This window comes from Serinus canaria, chromosome 2 (assembly GCF_022539315.1).
Source record: "Serinus canaria isolate serCan28SL12 chromosome 2, serCan2020, whole genome shotgun sequence".
Classification (NCBI taxonomy): domain Eukaryota; kingdom Metazoa; phylum Chordata; class Aves; order Passeriformes; family Fringillidae; genus Serinus; species Serinus canaria.
This window is the reverse complement of record NC_066315.1, coordinates 128,092,148-128,115,411: the sequence shown is the minus strand read 5'-3', so window position 1 is coordinate 128,115,411 and position 23,264 is coordinate 128,092,148.

Below are 23,264 nucleotides of genomic sequence, written 5' to 3'. Positions count from 1 at the left end.
ATGCAAGCAAAACACTTGCTAAAAAGCAATCAGGATTGCTTGATGCTGTGCTTTTGTCCAGCTTTGGCTGCAGCAGTGGTTCTAGCTGCGAAGAGAAGTGTAAGGGTCTGAGTGTCTAATTTCAGCTGGGCATTTATCTGGGGTGTTGGTAGTGGGGAATTAAGGTGATTTGGGACCTCCTTCTTCAGCTCTGGTTTCCAGTTTCCCTCCTGTAGTTCCAGTCCTTGCAGATATCATACTCCTGGGGCAGGCACAGCCTGTTTTGAGCTATGTGTTCTGCAGGCTTGCTGCAGGTGCCTGTCTGGCTGCCCAGGAGGGTTGGGCTGGTTTTTGGAGAGCTGAGGCATCACGAAGAGAGGGACCGTGTGCTGCTCCCTGCCTGCAGGTCTGAACTGCAGCCCCATTCCTGGACCTGAAACTCAGTTGCGAGGATACTCAAGCACTGGAACAGTCTGCCTGGGAAAGGGATGGAGTGGCACTTGGGGACATGATTATTGCTGTACTTGGCAATGCCAGATTAATAGTTGGAATTTATGATCTTGGAGGTCTTTCCAACCTAAACAATTCCATGATTCTATGACTGTGGCCCTGCTGGTCCTCCTGCTCCACCCTTTTATGTCAGAGATGCCCCTGCTCCTGCTCTTGCATGGAACACGTTCGATGAAACCTGTTGGCACATCCGCAGGCAGCAATGCCGGCACACCAGCAAGGTGTGAGAGCCCTACCCGCAGCAGCCCGGCTGTGCTCTCTTTCCATTTCCTTTCTTTTCAGAGAGCCTTCAGCGCAGGCAGCAAGCGAGGTTTGCTCGGAGGGTGACCTGAGGGTGGCAGCAGCTGCTCACGGTCCGTCGGTCCCAGCGCTGCGGAGCCCCGGCCGGTCACTGAGAGCTGGCCCGGGCACTCGCAGAGGTGACAAAAGGTCACTCATGCGTCGGGAGCGCCTGCTGCCAGGGAGGTGACTTGGTGTGAATCTGATCGCTCCCTCCGGGCAGCAATAAATCACGGTCTCTCTGTTTCTGCATTGAAATCAGCGGTATCTGGTCTGGGAACTGCCTCTGAGTTATGATGGGATTATACCTCCCGGCGAGGAATAGCCCAGCCGGGCAGGTTGGTAACTCACGGGAATGACCAGAGCCTGTAAATCAAAGCCGCAGCCGACACCTGACAGCTCCAGGAAACAAGTGCAGACACTGTGGGTTACAGAGCAAAGGGATTTGGGTACCCAAGTACTGCCCTCGTCCTGCTGTAGGCACTGAAATACTCCCAGTCCTGAAACCACATTGCAGCTGCAGGCTGAGCTGTGAGACATCTGAACACACTAAACACCTACCCCAACCAATAAATTCCCTGAGGATAATCTCAGGTCGGTGTTTAGTTGTCACAGACTTGGCACCATGATTAAAATGCCCTTGTGTCTTTCCTTTCTCCTCATGCTGTAGGCATTTGTGGACCCCAGCTGAGGTACTCAGCTCTCCCCAGGCATTGCAGAGTATGCCTGTGCACTCAGCTTGGGGCTGTGATTTCTGAACAGGGGAGAAAAGCTCGATGCCATAATACTGAGTTTCAGAGCATCTGTGTCTCTGTGCATCTGGCTGATGCTGGCACCCTTTTCCAAGGTTTGGTTACAAGCCAAGAGGAAAAAGTAGAAATGACTGCACAGAACTGCTCTGTTCCTTTCATTTCCAGGGCCAGCAGAAGTCAGCAGGATCTTGTAAGTGATTTAAGCCTGAGCACTTCTATAAAATATAATGTCTTGTAATAATTTGAAGAGGTTGTTCCATCACAACATTATAACCTTCAAATCTTCCCTTGGTGATGGTTAAAACCATGGAAGATCCCAACTCTATCCATTACCAAATTTGGCCACTTTGCATCATTCTATCAGGATCCAGGATCTTGGAGTTTCATTTGGGAGGGTCAGAGTCCCATGGGACGTAATTCATTCTTACTGCATTACAGTTAGGCAATAAAATCTTGAGACCACACACAAAATTTCTTTCAGGCCTAACTTCTCCTGAAATCCTTGGGTAAGATTTGAGCTGAAGAGGATCAATTCTTCAAGTTTGGCCTTTTGTTCTTTCGCTGAATCATGAGTGTGTCCAGAGTCAGTTCAAGCAATCCTGGCATTCTCCAGCTGTTTTTTCCTGTTACCTGTGAGCCATTGCACCTTAGGAGTGCTCAGTGCAAATAGAACAGGTTGCTGATCTGCTGCAGAAGGTATCTGAAAATACTGTGTCTTGCTTGTTTAGTTTCTTCAGATATGACCAATTAACTCTATTTCCAGGTGCTCACCATGTGGTCAGTACACATCCCACCAAGACACATCTTCTACAGCATCCAAACCAAAACTGACTGGGTTGATTCCAATGCAATGACATCTGAAGTGCATTTGTAAGAACCACCTGAGAAAGTCATGGGGAAAAGTCTGGTAAAATGTGGGGAAACATTTTCTCTTGCATCACTGATAACTGCCTGTCAAAGTGGGTGCAGTTTCCTCTTCCTTTCGCAGTATGCTGGGCAGATAACTTCTGCTGACCAGAAATCCCCTGCAGAAGTTGCTCATTGTTAGCCAAAGCTGTGTGCTGCTCTGCTTTGCCCAAACCCCTGAGAACCTGCTGAGCTGCCTGGAGCTGGGACTAATGAGAGCTTGTGTTTGAATGAGTACAGCTTTTAGACAGTCTCTGCCAATGGGGCTGATGCACAGACTAGTTTAATGGAAAGTTAAAAATTCATTATCCAATGTCCAGGCCCTGGCTGCTACCAGCAGCTGTCAACAGCAGGTCTTGTTTTGCTGTGGCTGAGGGTGGTTGTGCTGCCAGAGAGGCAGGAGCTGTGTCTGGACCCACTACAGGCTTCAGCTGAGCCCTGCAGAACATTTGCAATAGGAACCCTTTCTCTTTCCTTTGTCCTTTCTTACAGGGAAATAGCTCAGGCAGGAAAAAAGGAAGGAGGATAAGTTTCAGTGAGAAAGTGTTCCTCTTAGACTGGAAATTATGCCCTCTCAGTGCTGAGCTCCTTTAACACTCTCCAGTTCCCTCTCTGGCTGTAGGAGCACCACTCCTGCTTGTGGCTATTGCTGATACCTCAGGCTTTAGCTTATTATTTTTTTTTTTTAAATTTTGTTCTGCTTTGGTGTATGGGTCTGGGCTTCACATAAGGGGATAGTAAGGTGAGGGTCTTAGTTTCATATTAGGGGATAGTAAGCTCTTCTCACAGAGTAGGTGGACAAAACAAGTCCTTCTCTAGCTGGGGACCCAAGGACAGCCAATCCAGATCTCAGGCCCAAGAGCATAAACAATGTGGACTGAAGAGAGAAAAAAACAAGAAGGATGGGACTTTCATGGGCTGGGGCTGTAATTGGACAATTAGCTCCAATATGCTAATGGACCAAAACTTATAAAAATGTGAGATCTTATGACCAAGCCCTCTTTTGCTTCCATCTTGGAGCCATCTGGGCAGAGCCAGGGCTTTGGCTCTGGTACTGCCAGGGTGTGGCCTTTGAGGGCTCTTCAATAAATATCCTTTTTATTCTCTTTAACTCTGTCTAGCCTCTGTTCCGGATGCTTAAAGGCATCATGGCCAGCAAGGAGCTGCACCCAGGTCAGGGTATGGACACCTAGGCCAGCCCTGGGCATGGCAGAGTAAGGCAGGGTAGGAAGGGTCATGGCTTCCTTTCAGTCAGACAATATTCAAAGTAATTTCTCCCCCCTCTCTCAGCTTCCCACATGTTTTGTCAGGCCAGGAAATATATGGACCTTTGTCCTTAGGGAGTCTGGTGGAAAGAATTCGGAATGTGATTTGCAAGGAACAGCAGTAGTGCTGGTGAGCTGTGCTGATAAGGAGCTCTGATCTTGCACTGCCTTGGAGCGAGGGCAGCAGTCCCTTGTCCCCCAGCCCAGCTCCTGAGGATGTCCCAGAGCACCTGTGGCTGTGGCAGTGGGCTGGGGGCAGTGTGGGGATGCTGCTGGGGCAGCCCCAGCCCAGCTGCAGTGGCTGCTGCTTTCTGACACCCCGCTGTGAAAACCCACCCCAGTATCTTCCCACTCCCACCTCGAGTTTTCCACCTAATGCTGCTGTGAGGGTTTGGACTTGGGAAAGAACAACTTTCCTCAGTCTTTTGGCTGGCTCTCCTTAATAAAGGGTGTCTCTGCCTTTTTTAGGAGGGGAGACACCCATTTGTGTTGCTGGAAATGTGTGTGAGAGAGACCTGCAGAGAAGATGACACTACAGCTATGATGTGATGCTGCTCAGGGAAGACAGGTCTGATGAGGAACCATGCCAATCTCCTACGTGGGCAGTGCAGTGCAGCCTGGAGGGAGGAGTGCCAGCCCTTCCCAGATCACTTTGACATGCCTCTCATTACCAGAGAAGAGTTCAGTCACAATAAAATGCATTTTATTATGTTTAAATGAAAAACTTCAAAAACCAGATTTCTAGAATTCAAAAATGATTTGTAAGTGTTAAAAAAGGAACATCAATTTATAACCAGGGGTTTTATGGGTGAGGACTCCTGATACACCCTTTTATGCACTCTGGGCTCACAGAATTAATCTGCAGCTGTTACAGTTGTCCCAGTCTACAGGTGCAATTTCATGCTTCAGTATGTGATGCCAGGCAGGAGCCTTAATCTTGAATATTCTCTGTGAATATTTTTATTTCCCGGAGATCCACTGGTTTTAAACATTCATTGGGCTTTCTGGTAATGTAACATGCTGAAGTTTAACTAATTACTATTTAAATTTCTGCTCCTCATGTTAATTAATTCCAGCAGAGAACATGTAAACTGACCCCCCACAGCTGGGGCAGCACTGCAGGTGGATGTGCATGCCAACATAAAGCAGTTACTGGAGGTAAAGCAACAGCATTGGTGGCAGAGTCTCCTGGTTTGTCTCAAGTGTAAATGCTGGAGACAGACACTTTTCTACTCAGACTTCAGGATGGCTGAGGTGCCTCTCTCTGCTAACTTTGCTTAACTAGTATTTTCTAGTAAAAGTTATATTTTAAAAACACAGGGTTACAGACATTCTGAAGTAGCACCTTAAAAACCTGTCAGTGCCAAGTCAGGCAGAGGGATGTAATGTAATATTGCAGGAAGTGGTGGGATGTGACATTGTCCTCACTAGTGCATATGCGAAGATTCAGTGATGGAAGCTCCAGTGGTGTTGGAATATGGAGCCTGAGGACTACTCTCAACAGATGGTGTATGTCAGAGTGACAAAATTCCATGGAAGTTGTGAATTGTCCTTCATCCTGGATGAGCACTTCTCCAATTGTTTATCAACATTTAACACTATCAAATTCACTAACACAAGTTCAGTTGTTTAAGTGCCTTCTAGAAAGGCCAATCATCTCTGGAATTCCTTGTCATTTGCTGTAGTGGACACAGAACTAAAGCCTGAGTGTGTGGTTTCATCAGCCTTTTAGGAGAACACAAGAGTTGCTAATTAACTACAGATTTTATTATCAGACCTTCTCTTCCTGCCTGCTGTGACTGTCTGTTGGTCATGCTGTGTGCAGACACTGCTGGCATCTCAGAGAAAGCGTTGAGGTAGGTAAGGTTTCCTTTAAAGCCCTCTGAGCTCATGAGAGTGAGATAGTGCATTCCCATGTGGTTAAGTTATACACTTCCAAGCTCTGGCTAGAAGTGTTAGCATAACAGCCTGGGGTTGCTAGGAGGTGCTGTGTGGGAATTAATTAATCAGGATGATTGTGCCTTCTGTTTGCCATCAGTGCTGGTACAGAAGAGAGGTTTTCAAAGCCAAAGGCTGTGATGGACTCTTGTCAGGCTGACAGATTTGCGTATAGAAACACACATTAAGGCAGTTGTGGTAAAAGTTAGTCATTGCAAAATACTGCACAGGGAAAAGCTGAACTGGAAGGCCCACAAGAGACTCTGTCTGCTCTAGGCTGCTCCTCTGTTCACACTGTCATGGGCAGCAGCAACACTGAAACAGCTGAGACTGCTGAACAAAAAGACTTCCCTGTTGCACTAAATGGGTTAAAAAGGCTGAGATTTGGCTCACAGATTTTTGGTCTGGTTTTGAAGCAACATCCTAAACTTTCTTAGAGCACAAGTAAGAGATTTGGCTTGTCCCTTGCAAGAGCAGGGGATGCTACCTCAGGTTGCACCTCCTTTACTGTAGCTGGTTGAGCTGCCCAGAGGGTCAGTTTCTGATGTAGTTCCACCCATGTGGTTTAAGGCAACAGATGGGATAACAGTAAGTCAGCAGACAAAACAGAAAATCCATGAAGAGAGTGATAAAACCTAATGGAGCTGGGAGCAGTCTCTTCATCTGGACAGCAATGAGTGCCCAAAGCTCCAAACTGCAGTAGACATGTCTTGGTCGCATGCACACAGAGGACTGAATCCACACAGCTTTTAAATGATTTTAAGACACTAAATTCATTGGACAAGCAAGCTTGCTGCTAGCTGTCTCAAAGCATCCACTCCCTGGGAGGTACTATCCAAACAAAAATGTTTAGTTTTCCCTCAGTTGAAGTCAGGTGTTTGCTCAGCTCCTTGAGAAGAGTGCAAAAGGAAGGCAGGCACAGTGTCCAGACTCCAAAAGCCCTTTGCAGGTGACCCTGAATGAAGAGCTTCAAGAAAACTGGCCCCAAGGGTCCTGTATTCAATGTGCCCCTAACCAGGGATGAGTGCTCTAATTCTCTAATGCTTCTCAGAACTGCTGCCTGCTACGTGCTGTGTGAGACTGGGGCTCAGAGTCCCCCACCAGTATTGTCCTGACTGAAGAGCTAGGTCAGTGCAATCACAGCAGCATGTCCAGCACTTCTGGGGGTGTCAGAAAGGGAGAAGGCTGGATCCAAAAATGAACAGGAACTCTTCTGCTGCACTGTAGGGGAAGCACAGGGGACTAATCTTAACAGGACAACCCACAGGATCACACCTAATGCCTGTGTGCACCCTGTTCTGTTTTCTTTATTTCTCTCTCAGCCATGAAAAGAGGGACCTGCATGGAAGGTAGGGCAACCTTTTGGTTAATAGTCAGTTCCTTTCACCATTCTTCCATCAGGGAACTCCATGTTCTGAAGGAATTCAGCTCTGCAGCTTCCTCTGCTCAGGAGCATGCCTGTCCCCCTGGCTCACAGAATCATTGCAGGTGACAGAGAGCAGCTGAGTGCCAAAACTCACTCGCCAGGCTGATGATCTTCATGGAAACAATCTGATATATAAGAGCAGGAATGTAGTGTAGTGGTTAAAAGATTCAGTTTGGAAGGGAGGACATGAGCTTCCTCTTTGGGGCCTGTGTCATTTCCTTGGGGATACAGTGCAGCAGCCCAGGGTACAAGGCTCTGAGTCCCTTCCAGGGAAAGAGAGGAATACATGCTGCTTTCCCTTTCCTGCGTGAGTGCAGTGTCCACAAGACTGCTATGAAAACCCTCTTGGAATTCATTTCAGGACAGAAATTACTAATGTTTGGGGTGGGGTTTTTGTTTGTTTGTTTTTTATTTTGCTAAATGGCTATTGCTGAGTGCTTTAGGTGTGTGCTAGAAGTCCCCAAGGGACCAGGCTGTCAAGACAGTGACCAGTCTGTGATTCTCAGCAGAAGAGTTATGATAATCTTGGCCACAGGAGTAGCACCTGAAGGCACACATAGTGCAGAATGTTAAACACCTGAGAACATTGTTAAGGCAAAATCCTGTATGCCTACAACCCCTGGGGTGTACTGTCATTCTGGTGTGGTTTGGTAGTGTTGGTCACCCAAATTCACAGTTGTATTGCATTTAAGAACTCATGCACCCATTTTTCTCCCGTGCACCATTGTGTAAAGCCGGAGAGCTGGCTTCCTGCAGGGCTTGGGTGCCCCAAGCAGGCAGGCGAGCATGGGCCAGATAGCTCAGTCCTTTGAAGACTGACTCTCTGAATACCCAAGCTGCTCTTAGCCACGGGCTACCTTAGCAAGCTCAAGTGATATCAGCTCTTAGTGATCTCAGCTCTTCTGGTTTCAGCTCTTTGATTGCTAAGGAGCCTCGCTAGCTGGCCGGGAAGCAGCCGCAGAGAGAGATGAGAAGAAACGTCCTGGAGTTCCACAGCGATGGTTTACTGGGGAGTCTGTGAAGGGTTCCAGCAGCAGCTCTTCTGGCCAGAATGGGCTAAAGTAGCCCCTTATATAGGGCTAGAAGGGATCAGAAACTGTCCAATAGCAGGGGTTAGGGAAAAGTAACCTATGGGCTCACAGAGAGATAAGCTAGGGTCTGGAAGACAGGAGAGAGGGGCTTCTGCCTAGTCACTATGACTTGGTGTTTTCTTATCTTTAGGCCTCTGTTTCCATGGGGCCCTCGCAGGCCCCGTGCCTGCTACAATTGCTAGCCATGGGGATGGACAGTCACTGCCCTTCCTGCAGTCACAGCCACGCAGAGGTCACAGAAGTGCTGGATGTGACCCCAGTAACCTCCCTTGCTGTGCGCTGCATGCCTCCTCAACAGCCTCCGTGCAGAACACTCCCTGCCTAAAGCTGGCCTTGCCCCCGAAGGCCAAACAGGTTTTGTTTTGTTCCCTCCAAGGGCTTTGAGCCCAAGCACTGCAGGATCATGTCCCAGCTGCTGCTCTCACTGCTCCCAGCGCTGGAGTAGCAGTGCTGCTCCTGTGATAAGCTGTTTCTCAGCCTGCAGCGACACTCCCTGCTATTTATAATGAATAGTTACTGGAATATCTCAGACAGCAGTCACAGACCTGCAGAGCAGACTCTGGAGCTAGGGTAAATTAGGCTGTGCAGTCACATGTGCACTTCCAGGAAAAGAAGGATGGGCTGATGCCAGAATAACACATTTCCCCACTGGTGCTGGCACATCTCTCTGGGCACTGTAGCCTCTAGCAAAAGGTCTGCATAAGAGAGTTGTTACTGTACAAGCTTCTAATTCATATTTGTGGTTACCTGCACCTACTGGGCTTGTTTCTGTATGCCCATCTGCCCAGACATCAGCTGCCTGCCAGGGTCATGGAAAACTGGGGCTTGTGGAAGTCTGATCAGACCTTGCTGCTGCTGAGGTCTGTTAGCCACTGGTAACGGTGGCTTTCAATGCAGATGGTTGCAAACTGTTTTTTACTTTGTACCTCTTCAGTGAGTGATGGTAGCCCCAATTCTGCAAGTTATTTCGGTTCCTGCTACTGAAATCTGTGGGGACATAATGTCTATATTTAATTTTTCAGAAGGTGGGACTGTTCTGCTTGCTGCAATCCAAATACATAGAAGGATCCCTATAAATATTTCATGGCCTCAGGGACAAACTGTAATATGGCTGCAAAACTAGGCACACATACATCTCCACAAGAAAAATCACATGGCAGCAGCAATGGAGAAACTGTGCTCCTAGCCTGTCAGTACTTACTGACAGATGCAGAAAGACAAAATATAGTTAATGTTTTAGAAACAGGCTTTGCACCAATATAGGTTTTCAGTTTCCAACATGTTTTTAAATGAAGTAGAAATTACATGCCTATCTGCCCTCAGATTTTCCTCGTTAGCATTAATCAAGCACACTTGACTCACTTACAGATGAATTTGATTAGGATCATGTATACTCTTAGGAACCAAAAATAATGAATCATGACTAGAGTGTACGTGCTGTTACAGCCAACATTGTTGCTTGGTGCCTGCTGCAGCAGTGAACTACTAGAAAGCTCCTAGAACTGGGTTCCAAACCATTGGCAACAGGAGGTGGTAAATGGCACACATGAAATAAAGCAAGACCACAGAAAATGGAAGGCTATGAAGTGCACAGCTATTTAAATGCCTATATAATTGGTTGAAATTCTTTATTTTCTGACATAGGAAAAGTTAGAATGGAAACTTGACTGTGTCTACGTGAATGCACAAATATTTTTTGCATATGTTCCAGCCTCTGGCCTGCAGTTGCAGCTTTTAGATCTTTGAGCTCACTTACATGTCTCATTTTATAATGCCAACAGATTCTTCCGCTTGTCTTTTAGCATTGTGGAAAAAAGATGCCTTCCAAAAAATCCCCAAAACCCCAAAAAAACTAAGTACAGTAGTATAGCTCTGTGTGTAAATCTCATTTTGAACATTCACTGCTCACGTGTATATTCATGCAAAGCCCATGTGCTCAAGCACTGGTTCAGAAGCAGCCAGGGGATGCAACATTTCACTGCCTGTAAAAATGTTTGTTGATAAAAAGACAAACACAGAAAAGTGTTTCTGTTGTGACATTTTATTGATATTACACATAATTTATTCTGACCTTCTGTCATCCTCCATTTTTTTTCTTCTTTTACAGTTAGTTTTATTGTGCAGTAATTCCTTTTACACTCATCTCACCAGCGAGGTCCATGAGGACCGTGTGTGTGATGAAAGAATTTGTAATAGCTCTAATCTCTATTATCATGACAACTGCCTGGGCCTTTGACAGTTCTGCAATCTACTTAATCATTTACCTAAGCTACTGAAAATGCCTGTAAGAGGAAAAGTAGACATGTGAAAAGGGAATAATACATAAAGAAACATCTGCATTGAGATCATTTGTCATTCTTGGAAAGGCTTTGGAGAATGATGCATACATTTAGTGTAGCGTCATGCTCATGACACTGTGGATCTTTCATTCTACTTGCAGGCCTTATCTGGCATGTGTTGAGTTTTGGCATGTCTAAAAGTTCCCTGCTGTGTGCTCTGGCTACAGGGCCCTCCCTGGCCCTGTCCAGTGCTTGCACTGGGTGAGGAGGGACTGCCCTCCAAACTATTCCAAGCTTAGCAATGCTCTCCATACTATTCCACGCTTATCAATGCTAAGCTTGCAGCAGGTGCCTTTCCCATAAGCTGTTTGGGGCTCCCTATGCTGTCACTGCCTTCCAGTCACTGTCACATTGCTGAAGACCTGGCTGCAGAGTGACTTCTCCCCAGCCCCCTCTGTCACAAGGGCATCCTGTGCTTTCAGGTCCTCCAAAGCAGGTTTTAAGAACTGGCTTTTCAGAAGCAAGAACCAATATATATGCCAATATATGCCCCAACCAGAGCAGGTAACTGCTGCTAGGGAGCAGAGGATGCCTGGGAAGTGAGCATCAGTAGAAGAATTCCACATTAATTCAGATCCCTGCCAGGGAGTTGCAGTTACCTTGAATTCTCTTTTGATAACAGCAACAGAAAACCTCCCTGACTCCCACTTGCTTGCTGGTTTATGGAACACTGGAATGGCCTTGGAGTTAGGTCACTGGCAATTATCAAGATATTAGGAGAATATACAAAGAAAGGAAAGTTTGAAAAGCATAAACATATTTCATGCGAGGTTTTTATGGACATTTCCAAAGGTAGATGTGCCAAAATGTTTCCACTGGAAACTTTATATAAAATTATTGATGTGAATCCTGGCATCTCTCTCCCCTCCTGAGAGCTGTTGTAGCTCATGACAAGTCTGTTCTGTGTACTGGAAGCATCAGCAGTTGGAATTTATCATCTGTTAGTCTTGGTCTTTATGTAGCTCATTTTAGAGCCTCCACTGGTAATGACAGCTCTTGCCCTTTTACCTTCAGGACAGCTTGGAATTCGTCTCTTAGGGCCAGAAATCACTCTAGCATCAAGTTTATTACAAGAAGAAAAATAACCATTTAGTATAGTATCAGGCCAGCTTTTGGCATTCTTTAAATTGCTTCAAAGGACAGTCAGAGGGCCAGAGGTGTCATTGCAGCTCTGGGCTCTCTTTCACCCCTGCTCTGTAATTGTGTGATGCTCTTCTGAAAACCTTCCCTTTGCTTTTTTCACTCTTCCTTACCCATCTAAAGACTTTACCCAAGAGTTTTCTGATGCCTCATGGACTAATAGCTGCCTTTTAACCTCAGGGCTCCCTAATAAAATTCTGGGGGATTTTTGAAGCTGTGAGCTGCCTTGGAGGTGTGACTACCCTTGGCTGCCCACTGCAGCTCCTGAGCTGGTGTCCTGTTTTGTGGCCATGCAGTGGAAGGTGGCTTTCTCTGAGAGGGGGAGTTTGGGGATCTGTAAGTTCAGGAAACACATCTCCCAGGGCTTCTGATAAGGTGGATTGTGGGACATCTCTTTTGATTACACCTTTACCATAATGTCAAGCTCTGCTGGACAGAGGGTTTTCCTGGTGGCAATTTGCCTTCCCAAGAAGGTGGGAAGGGTACATTTTCTTTCTTGCTTGGCTCACAAGAACTATTTCCATGAAAAGGCTGACACAAATTGAATTCCTGCATAGTAACCAGAAGGACTGCAGTGATGGCATCAGTCCTATTCTGCCAGCACGTGCTGAGTGTCAGAGTTCTTAGAATAAACAGGGTTTATTCAAAAGAGATTAAAGCTGTCAGCTACAGCCAGGGACAGCCAACAAGGTGGCCTTTCCTTTCTCACATTCCACTGAGTGTTGTGCTCTCTCTGCCTCCAGATGGCTCAGTCTGTCCTCTTGAGGAGCACAGCATCCTGAGGTCCTCATGCCCCAGGTGTTTTAGACCCAGGAAGCCACGTGGCTCATGAGTAACTCTGTGTGGAATCCCCTTCCAGATGGGAGGGGATGCACATCCATGCCTTGTCCTCAGGAGGTTTCCAGCCTATGCTGCCAGTGGGAGAGCAGTGAGGTGGTACTGCCAGCAGGGACCCCACTGCCATGGGGATTCCCCCTTGCCAAGCAGTTCTCTCCAGCCCTTTTTCCTACTGATGCCAAGGATGTCTGTTTTAACGAGCCAATGAATCTGCCACAGGAATCTCTTGTATTGGGATTACATGTGCTATTAATAAAAATTGCCTTCAACTTCTAAATCAAGGCACTCAAAACCCACAATGAATGCATTCTGCAGTAATGAAAAAAAAAACCCAACTTTTTTGCTGAAATTTAAATAGATCCATGAACTTTTGTATCATGCATGCTATTTTAAAACTGTAAATCTATTCCATTTTTTCCATTGCGGTTGTTTTTATGTTTCATTGTGCTCTTACATAGGAAAGTCTTTGGTCTTTTAATAGAAAAGATTTTATGTTTCCAGGCACAGGTTTTTGTGCCTAGCTCAGTAGGCTTGGTAAAAAACCAGTTTTTTGACACTCCTTTTTCTATGGTACAAGATTTAAGAAAGGAATTAAAGAAAGTATTAAAGCACAGTTTTATTAATAAATTATTAAGTTCTGGAAACTTAGATTAAGCTGTTCTAAACATTTCTTTTAAATGAAAAAAAAGAAAAGGACAAAATCTAAAGAGTGGCAAGGTGTTTTCTCTGATTTCTGGGAAATCCAAGGATGACTCAGAATAACAGACTCTCTGAGGCCAAATGTTGTGTTACAAACATGGCCTGAAACTGGATGATAAATTCTATAGGTAGTGTAAAGGTGTCCTAAAATCCCCAAAGCTATTTAGAATTCTGCTAGAAAATGTACTCAACTCTGCTCCCCCACCAAAAAATCTCTTATCTGTAGCCATGAAGGAGAATTAATCTACAATTTTCATTCTTCCATATCTTTTTGTCTGCTGTTCTTTGTGCCTAAAAGATCCCTACAAGATCACAGAGCTATTTAATTCTCTGTTAGTTTGCATAAAAGTAATTGACTATTCTGCATATATTTGATGCCTGTTGTGATATTGATTTGCTCTGGCCATTGCCTTCCTGTTGACCAGTGCTCTCTCTTTGTTTCCTTCTGTTTCCCATGCCTCCAGTTTAATAATGAGGTTGACAGTTGCCTGGGACAATGGTTATGTTTTTGATATATGCTTGTGCAGTGCTGGGCACAATGCAGCTTGGTCTCTCACTGTGTATGTTAACCAATAATGATGTTGTTTCCAATTGTTTCAGTCTTCAGCTTTGTAACTATTTCAGAAGTCCTCTTTTACACAGTTAGAAGCAAATTATTATTTAAACAATATTTTCCACATCAGCTATGATTTCTTTAAATAATTTAAGTGCTTTTTCCAATGCTCCTTACAAGCACTGTGTTATGCCTGTGTCATTTTACTGATTTAAAGCCAAAGACCTAATGATACAGAGATCTGTTCCAGATGTCTGAATAAAACTGCACAGTGCAACCACTGAACACCAAGTGCTGCTGCTCTGAAGGGAGTGCCTTGCTAGTGAGAGGCAGCACAGCAGGTGCTTTCTAATACCTGGCGTATGCTCTCAGAGTCAGCAATAATTAATCCCTTGGAGCATTTACCTGTCTTGTAGTACTTAAGGGATGCCCTTTTTAAGCACAGGAAATGACACAAACAGCAGAGTTGTCATTGGAAAACATCCCTGAGCAGGGGAACCACGACATGCTGGTTCGTCACTGTGTGTGAGCTCTGCTCTTATTGTCAAGTTAATCTCTTTCTATTTCCTAAGAGAAAATCAGGATCTGCTTCTGTGCTAAGCCAGTCTCTAATCCTTGTTCCCAGATAAACATAACAACAATCTATTTATATATTGGGCTATCCCCAATCAAACCAAAAAATAGTATAACCTAGTTCAGCTGTTGGGTAACACAGTATTAGCAGTAGTTATTTATATCATTAAGATGTTTAAGACTTCTGCACTAAATTAAAGCTTATACTGAGCTTTTTATGTTTGCTGTCACTTACAGCCACATTGGCTTGAATATGTAACAATGTGGTGATGACCCCCAAATTTTCTGGGCTGGCCTGGCTCAGCCCTTCTGCATATTCCCTGGTTGGGAGGGCAGCTGAAGTACCTGGCTTGCCTGAGCCCTGCAGGACACAGCTCCTGTGGCAGCTGTGTTTTCATGAAGCTTTGAATTTGGCAGCTCCTTCCCTCCACTGCAGCTGGCGAGGTGACAGCAAGCAGGAGGGTCTGTTCAACCTGCTCAGGAATTTCTCCATGTCTGTTGGTGTTTGATAAATCACTTTTCCCTCAAATGCATATAGGAGAGTTTGTGTATTTAAACAGGTGGGTTTTGGGAACTTGCTGCTCCATTTGCAGGAAAGTATACACTCCACAAGTGCATCATGGAAAGACAGTAACTAAAGTAGTGACGCAGACTTTAAATAAATAAAAAGGTCACTACCAGGTGATTTGTACAGCTCTAACATCATTAGTAATTAATTTCAGAGACAGTGCATTGCATTTGACTCTGCAAGGCACTATATCTTACTTTCTTGTGTCTGAGGTTGGGTTTATTATGTCTTTTGCATTGCTACAGAATGCACAGAGCTGTGTGGCTGTCAGTCTTTACGCATGACTATGACTGTCACTGTCACTGGGTTTATTTTTTTCTTAAATGATATGTGATTGCTACTTCCATTACTTCTAGACCAAGCCAGGACCAGGATAAGGCAGCTCCCTTGGTGTTGGGTGCTGAACTGGTGAAAGTGGAGAGGCATCTTCAGCAGGGAGCAGTGACACATGCAGCTGCCACTGAGAAAACACTGGTATGGTCTGGAAGTGAAATTACAGTGGTAAGACCAATAGCAGAGTGTTGCTGAGTGCATTCAAGATATGGAGCAACCCATTAAATAGTTCACCTCTCACATGCTGTCTGTTAAGTATGTGCCCTTTCACCTCCATGACTTTTTATTGCACTTTTCTAAAATTCAGGAACTTTTTTCCTCACTGAGCAAAATGTTTGCCAGTGTTCTTCAGACATGGAAAAAAAATCCAAAAACCAGTGGCATGCAAGCCAGGCATGTCCTTCACAGAAAGTTGCACTATGTGTCTGATGCCTCCAAATCTTGACTGCATCCTGGGTCAGGGAGAAGTAACCTCATCTTCTCTCAACTCTCATCACTGATAAAATGCTGTTGATGAAGGCTGTCCTCATCTCCACATCCTCATCCCTACTTTATTCCAGTTCCAGACTTTGAGTCTCAAGCTGATCAAATGTGCAGGTTTCCTTTTCTGTTGAATTTGAACAAGCCCACACATGATTTTGTACATTTGTTCCTAATCCCCTGATGTGAACAGAGCAGCTGATGGATCCTTCAGGTGGATCTGTAAGGGTTTTGGAATCAACCAGTGCAAGGGCACCCACGGGGAAACTTCTGGTTTATTGCAAAGCTGAAGAAATATCTCCCTTGCCTGTATGCAAGGTGAAAAGGGGCTGTTCTGTTAGTGGTGGTTGAGGAACACTTTGGAAAGCTGAAGTGGTGCAGCACTTAGGTATTTCCTTGTTCCTTTGGGCTCAGAAGGCTTAGTTCCTTAGTATAGTATTGCTACATGACTGTAGCAATAAGAGACTGAGGCACTGGGAGTCTAAGGGTCTCCAAAGAGAGCACTTTCCTGGGATCCTGGCAATGGAAAAAGTGTGAATTACACTCTGCAAGTGATCTACTATCTGCAAATTCAACACTTCTTGAACTCCTTGGTCTCAAGTAGTCTATTCTATGAGTAGGACATGTCTCTCTGACTCTCTGTCTCTTGACCTCTTTCTCTCATCAGATTTTCTTTTTTTTATTCAGATAGAAGGTTAACAAGTGTCCAAGTTTAGGGCAAATTTGGGAGGAAACCTCCAAAGAGGTCCCTCTAAAAAAAAAATTCAAGCAGCTCTTCCCCCCCGACCTGTTTGGGAGATAAACCTCCTTTGAGAAAAGTGGAAAAAACCGTTTATTTAACAAGCAAAGTATTCACAAACACAAGAAAATGAATAATATTAAACAATAGAACCCTTCATTGTTCTGAAGAGACTGCAAATTCTAAGACAGCCCTTTTATAGGTCAGAGTCCTTTTCGTGGGTGTGTCTTCTCAGTCTCTCCACAGTTTGGGGGGCCCTGGATGATAGTCCTGGTGTTCCTGGACAGAACAATGGCTGAACAGCTCCAAAAAAACCTTCTGGCCTCAGCTAACGAGAGAAGAACCAGCAAAAACAGCAAGGGAATTCTCCCCATCTGTCTGCAGAGCAGAGAACTCCAAGGGCACTGCTTATCTCTGTGTTCTGAATACAGCCTCGAAAAAAATTCCTCTGCTTTTGCTTCTCCCCCACCTTTGCTCTCAGGTCTATTTTTAAAGGTGCAGAACTTATTTCTGAGCTAAACAGATGAATGGGGGATACAATTCAGCATCATAAAGTCACCCCAGGACAAAAAGTTAACAAGCTGCATGTAATGTAATGAGAAAATAATCCAGGGGTGATGTTGAAGGCTTCCAATGAGACAAGTGAAGATAGCAGAGAGAGTCCAGGGCAGTGAAGGCATTAGAAATGTTCTGTTCTCTGTGAGAAGTGTGAGCATCCAGCACAGGTGCTGTGCAGTATTGTTGAACCAGAAATGTGCAGGTATATGGGGCACAGTCTTCATCCTCTGTGGAACATATGGACTTTTACTGCTGTTTTGCCTTTCCATAATTTAGACATGTTTTTAAATCTCAGTTATACTTGACTCTGACTAAATTTAAGGGTGGTTTCTGATGTATACCAGTGTGAGAGAAGAAAGAGGTATTTCATAGGAGAAGATACTTGAAGATGTTCAAGTATGCTGTCAGACAGAGTTTTTCCATATGATCCTCTAACAAAAGAACATTTTGTACCCTAAGGGTGCTTCTCATTTGATCTTCATCATTTTCTTAAGCTGTGAGTGAAGGAGAGCATAGGAGGCAATCCAGTGCCAAATCCTGCCTTAGCTGCTCTCCTTTCTTTGCTGAAGGAGCCCATTTCCCTCCACTGACTCACGGAGATGAAGTTGCTCTTCTGCATACCCAGCAAACGAGGCAAAGAGCTACTGGAGGCAGAGTTATACTGGCCAGCAGTGGTGATGTAACTGTCAGCAGCAGAGTCTTGGGTCAGATGTCAACCAGGAGTGGGCTTGTAACTAGGAGATCAAAATATTTTCTCTGCCTTTTGCTAAGGGACGTGTCTGTATTGTTCCCCCTTGCTTCTCGCTCTGTTCACTCTGATGTATTTTATCATCTCAGTTCATGTTTGTGGGTCCTACTTGACAGCATGACAGAATTGTTTAAAATCTGTCAGAGCAGGGCTGCAGAGAGGGCACAGTGTGGTGGGAGGGACACTGGGGCTGTGCAGCTGCCTCGCCTGCTCAGCTCCAAATGGGAGCTCGTAGAACTGAGATTTGTAGAGCATCAACAATCAGATCTAGTTTATAAGGCATGCTAGAAATATATTCCTTGAGCTTGTCACTTTGAATTAGCTATTTTGCTTTTAGCTTCTCAAACTGCCAGCCTGACCGTTGGTTAAACTTCCAGTAAGTAACACAGAGGATTAGTGAAAAACAGGGCTACTTCCACAGCCTCAAAAAATCAAAACTTTTTCCGATCAGTTTCTCAAATTTTGTGCTTCATGAGAACAATGCATGTCAGGTACCCAGTTCAGAGCAGCTCACCTGAGAAATGAGCTTGACACACAAGTGACACATTTTCTCTTCTAATCACTTACATCTTTTAATCAGTAGCACGCTTGGTGAGATGATGAGAAAAAGTCCTCTCTTATTCATAGGAAATTTTAGTGTAGAAAATGCTCAGAAAGTATTAAAAGATGTGTTAATTGCTGTGAAGGAGGGAAAACATGACAGAGACCTTGCAGAGTCCACTGCTGAGAAGGATGGTGTTGTCCCACATTATCACAGAGAGGCAGAAACTAGAGCACAAGAGCACAATGCAGTGAAATTCTTGAAAGTTCTGCTAGTCATCAGGATGGTTGATTAGAGTTATTAGTGATGGGGGTTTTTTTCTATGCCCAGCTCCTCTGTTTACTGCCTACTTTCAAAATGAAAAAAATTGATTAAAACAATAGAGAGAAAGCAAAAGACAAACTAGCAGTTGTTGTAGGAGGTCACTCTACATGCTTGAGCATCATCATACACGTGTGCATGTGTGTGTCCTAGCGAGAGGGCTCAAGAAGATCCTGCTGCAGCTGTGTCTCCCTTTTCTGGCTCCTACAGAATCCAAGAGCCTTCAGTGCCAAGGAACTGGCTTCACAGCACAAGATTGCAGCTGACAGCATTGTAACTGCTGCTGTTTTACTGAGTATGTTCCCTGAAAAACATGCTGGCTGTGAACTCCCTTTTTCAGGAGGCCTGCTGGATGGAGCGGGATGTGTCTGTAGTGAGGCACTGACAGCATGCACTGGCTTGCAGAAGCAGGGCACAAAACTCCACAAGCCATGTTGCCATATGTCTGAGGCTGTGAAGAATCAGTAGTTGGTTCTTGGTCACAGGGGATGGCAGAAAAAGTAATTCCTCTCCAGAAGTGTCTCAGCAGCCACTGGGAAAAGATGCCTGTTGCCATCCATGGTGAACAAGGCACCTGTACAGGTTTCTCCTGTTTTAGAGCCAAGTTGCTTTGTGTATTTAGGCACCTTCTGGATGAGAGGAGGAAAGTTCTAACCATGTGCAATGATTAAATCTTAAACCTTGTCATACTTATTGCCCAACTGAGAAGGACATCAGTAAAAATCATCATAAAAATTAGCCTTTAAGCCATTAGGGATTTCTTCGTTTCACTTGACTGCCAGTACAGCTTTCAGACAGTGCAGTTTAAAATCAGCATTAGTGCAGAGACTCATCTCCCCAACCCTCTGTTGTCAGTGGGGAGAGAGGCATCTCCATGATTCATCAACCTGTGTTAGATGAATCACCCTGGAGCTACTGGGTTAACCCTGTCTGCTTTGTTCTTGAAACAAGGTAAGCAGTTTAAATGAGGTGAAATAAATCCTACCTGCAGTTGACCTGCCGTGAGCACAGTACAACAGAAGATACGTTCTTCCAGTTCTTCACTGGATCTTCAAAAAGAAAATAAACAACGTATCTTCAGTTATATGTTCATGATCACATCTTACAGTTTGGAAAGTGGAAAGTACACGATGAATGACATAAGGGTAAAGCCATGTAAATAAAAGAGGTGCTGTTGTTCAATTAAGTAGACATTATTTATGCCTGACTGTGTAGCGCATCTTGCTCAAAGGCATTTTGTATGGCTCCAATCCGCTTAAAGCCTGACACTGGAGAGTGTGTGTTTTGCTGATAAACATGAGCCCGGGAGCCAGAAAATCCAAACAAGGCAGTGAATCACTGAGCAATCACATGAAGCATCACTTTACTAGGTGCTGGTGTGGCAAGCAGGCAGCCGAACGCTGAACCAGGGACACTGGGTGGACGATACTGTAAACGGGGAGAGATCAGAGCTCCCTCCAAGACCATATTTAGCTGTGGTTTTGTTACTGCTGGTTGACTGCACAACAAAGAGAGCTGGGGAGGGATATGACACCCAGACACCACACCCCAGCTGTGACCCAGTGTTTTGGAGGAAGAGCTGGTCTAGCCACTGCCATGTGTTTTGTGTGACGTGTTTTAGCCCAACACTTTTCTCCTGGTGCAAACGGTGTGACCTGGACTGAACCAGCCCAAGCAAACTCAGCTCTGCCTCAACCATGTGCCACCACCTTTCCTCAAGGAGTGCACCAAGTGGGGGTTGGGGTCCTGAAGACACCCACAGCCCTGCCCACCCTCCCAGGGCTCCTCCACCCTGCCCATGTCAGCCTTGATGCAGAAGTGGGACTCCTCCACTCAGACGAGTCCAAAACATTTTTTGATTATGCAAAAGAGAAGGTGTTTTGCAAGCCAAGGTAGGTTAGAGAGCTCAGTGGTGCTCTCTTGCCATCCCACGATGGCTTCTCGTGTTAGATAAATGCAACCAGGACCTGAAAGTCAAGATCTGGCCACCATGTAGATTTGCTTCCATTGGCAGGGCTTTGTTTGTATTCCTCTGTGAGGATGCCTGGGTATTGATAATTATTGTTGGCTGCACTCAGTGTAAGAGTCTTGGAAAGCACAGTAAAGAAGAAATTACATTTGGAGCAAAGACTTTTTTCTGGATCTCCCTTCAACAGGTCTGAAGATCAGAATAAGGTCATTGTTCTGCTGAAGTTTCTAACCTATGGTTTGCTGATGCAGCAGTTGCCTATTGTTAAATTACTATCTTCACTTAGTGGTATAAAATCAAGGGGTAAAATTCTGTGAATCTTGTAGCTGCAAAGGACACAGTGACTCCTGAACATGATTGCACTGAGGACTGTGGCATACTACAAGGATCCCAGCTAGCAAAAAATCTTCTGTGCTTGTGCCATTCATCTAAAGGGTTTTTTAGCTCAGTATTTGAAGAACATTTATGGCTAGCTCACATCCTACTATTATTAGTATATTATGATTTTTTAAAGTTTCCATTGAAAAGCACATTTATTTATGTCATATATGACTTAATCCCATTCCCTGGACAATTATTGGCAGAATTCATTAACGTCATTGAGTGCAAGAGTGGGAAAAAGGCAGTCCTTTTGCTAAGTAACTCTCACTGAAATAATCCAGTTTTGCCATTTGCCCTTGATCATTGCTCTTTTTTCTCCCCTCAAAGCTGACAGTTGTTTTAATTTCTTTTCAGCTAACTAGACAAAAAGTAACTTTTATTTTATTATGAACTGAGCTGCATTTCTTCCCCTGGCTGTTCATTTCTCATTTTCTGAGTCTCCCCCTGTGCTGGTTTAATGCATTAATGGGGAAAACACCTTTGGACACCAGTTATAGTCAACAAAGCTCTGCAGTGCACAGAATTAGAACACACATTCCTTTTGGTACATCAGAATCCAGATTATCTGCAAGTAATAGACTAATAAGAGGTTCTGCAATGAGTCAGCTGATTAAAGGCAATCCTGTTCCCTGAGAACTCTAATGCTGGCTTTTACAGCCAACTTGTGCAGATCAGTGCTTCTTCCCTATCCTTGTGCCCATCACCAAAGGGTCATGTTCTACTTTTAGTGCTCAGTTAAAGAATTCTAAAAGTGCTGCCGTGATGTGGAAGGAAAGGAGCTGGTGGAACGAATCCAGTACTCCCTGCAAGCAACTCTAGGAGCAGGGCCTACCAAATCTACTCCACTGAAAAGAGCAATGGCTATTTTTTAGATTGGATGCTGGCACTTTCAGGGACTTCTTTAAGGGATTGTGTCCCTTAAAATGAATCAATGTTTTATTATTCCTTAATTTCTCAGTGTCTTTGCCTGCCCTGTCCCCCTCTTAAGACCCTCTGTAATTTACTTAGGGCATATAATCTTTCATTTCCCTACCTCATACATCCCAGTCTCAGAGTGTTTGATCCCTTGTACCTTTTCAGTCAGTTTGAAACTTCAGACCAAGTCATTGGATGTGAACTGGGATTGGCAAAGGCAAAGCTGTGGACATAAGTTGGTGTAAGTAATCCAACAGTACCACTGCTGTGGGCCCAGTGCTGCTTCATCCCACATCTATTTTTGCCTTTTGTTCTACATTTGCTCACCAAGCTGCCTGTGGCTGCCTGTGCAGTAGGAATGAAGGGTGACAATGGAGCAGCTTCCCTAGGGAGGGCACACAGTGACTGTGGGCACTCCCAGTGTGTCCAGCACTATCCAGGCCAGCACCCAATTAATTTCTGTCCATAGCTGCTGTTGTTGGTAGGGCTGAGAATAGCCAGGGGGCTGCCAGCACTCCAGATGTGAGAAACAGAGCAAAATGTGAAATGCCACAATGGTCTGGAGGAGAGGCAGACCTCACTCATTGCCTGTGCAGGCAACTCACTGTTGGGAACAAAGTCTACTAAGTCAGGGCTTTTGAGGGGAAAGATGAAGGTGAACTTCTCTGTTGGATGTATAGGGAGAAAGTGCACTTTTCAAACATGCTGCATTCAGTTTTCATTGAAAGAAATCTGAAATTTGTTTTTCCTGCTTTTTTAAACATTTTTTTCCTCCCCTGAATTTCCCTCCTGCTCCGAGATGATTTATGGATTTATGTCCTCTCTGTGGACAACCCTTACACCAGAAGGTTTGAGGAACTACTTTTGCCATCATATACATAAATTCAAACTGGCTAATTAAGCATCAGCTAAAAAGCACTGCTTTTATATCCAACGGAAAATTTCTGCCTAATTGCTCTGGGAATCACCTGGTCTAATTGTAATTGGCTAGGGAAGGATTGCAGAGCTGCTACTCTGCAATGTTTACTTCATCCTGGCTGCAAGGATAATTCCTTTAAGATGTGATTAATGAAACAGAGAGTGGATAAGATGGAAGAAAACCAATGGCTCTGACTTTTGGTATTGCACCAGGCAGTTACGTTCAAGCGCTCGCGTGCTTTGCGACAGCGCTGGCCTTATGGTTTGTCTCTTCTCGTGCCTGTGTCTTGGGCAGGCACCAGACTTGCAGAAGTGTTGACCAGCAAAGAGTGCAAAAGGGCTGAACAGACCAGGACTGCACCAGTCTCCATCAATCTGTGGGATTGTTTTTGTCCCTGAGAAGGATTCAGCTCATATATTTCAGTAATCAACCTGCTGTTATGCCTTGTAAGTAAGTAAGTACCTGGAGGATAAAAAGGCTGCATCTCTCCCCAGCTTTAAAAACA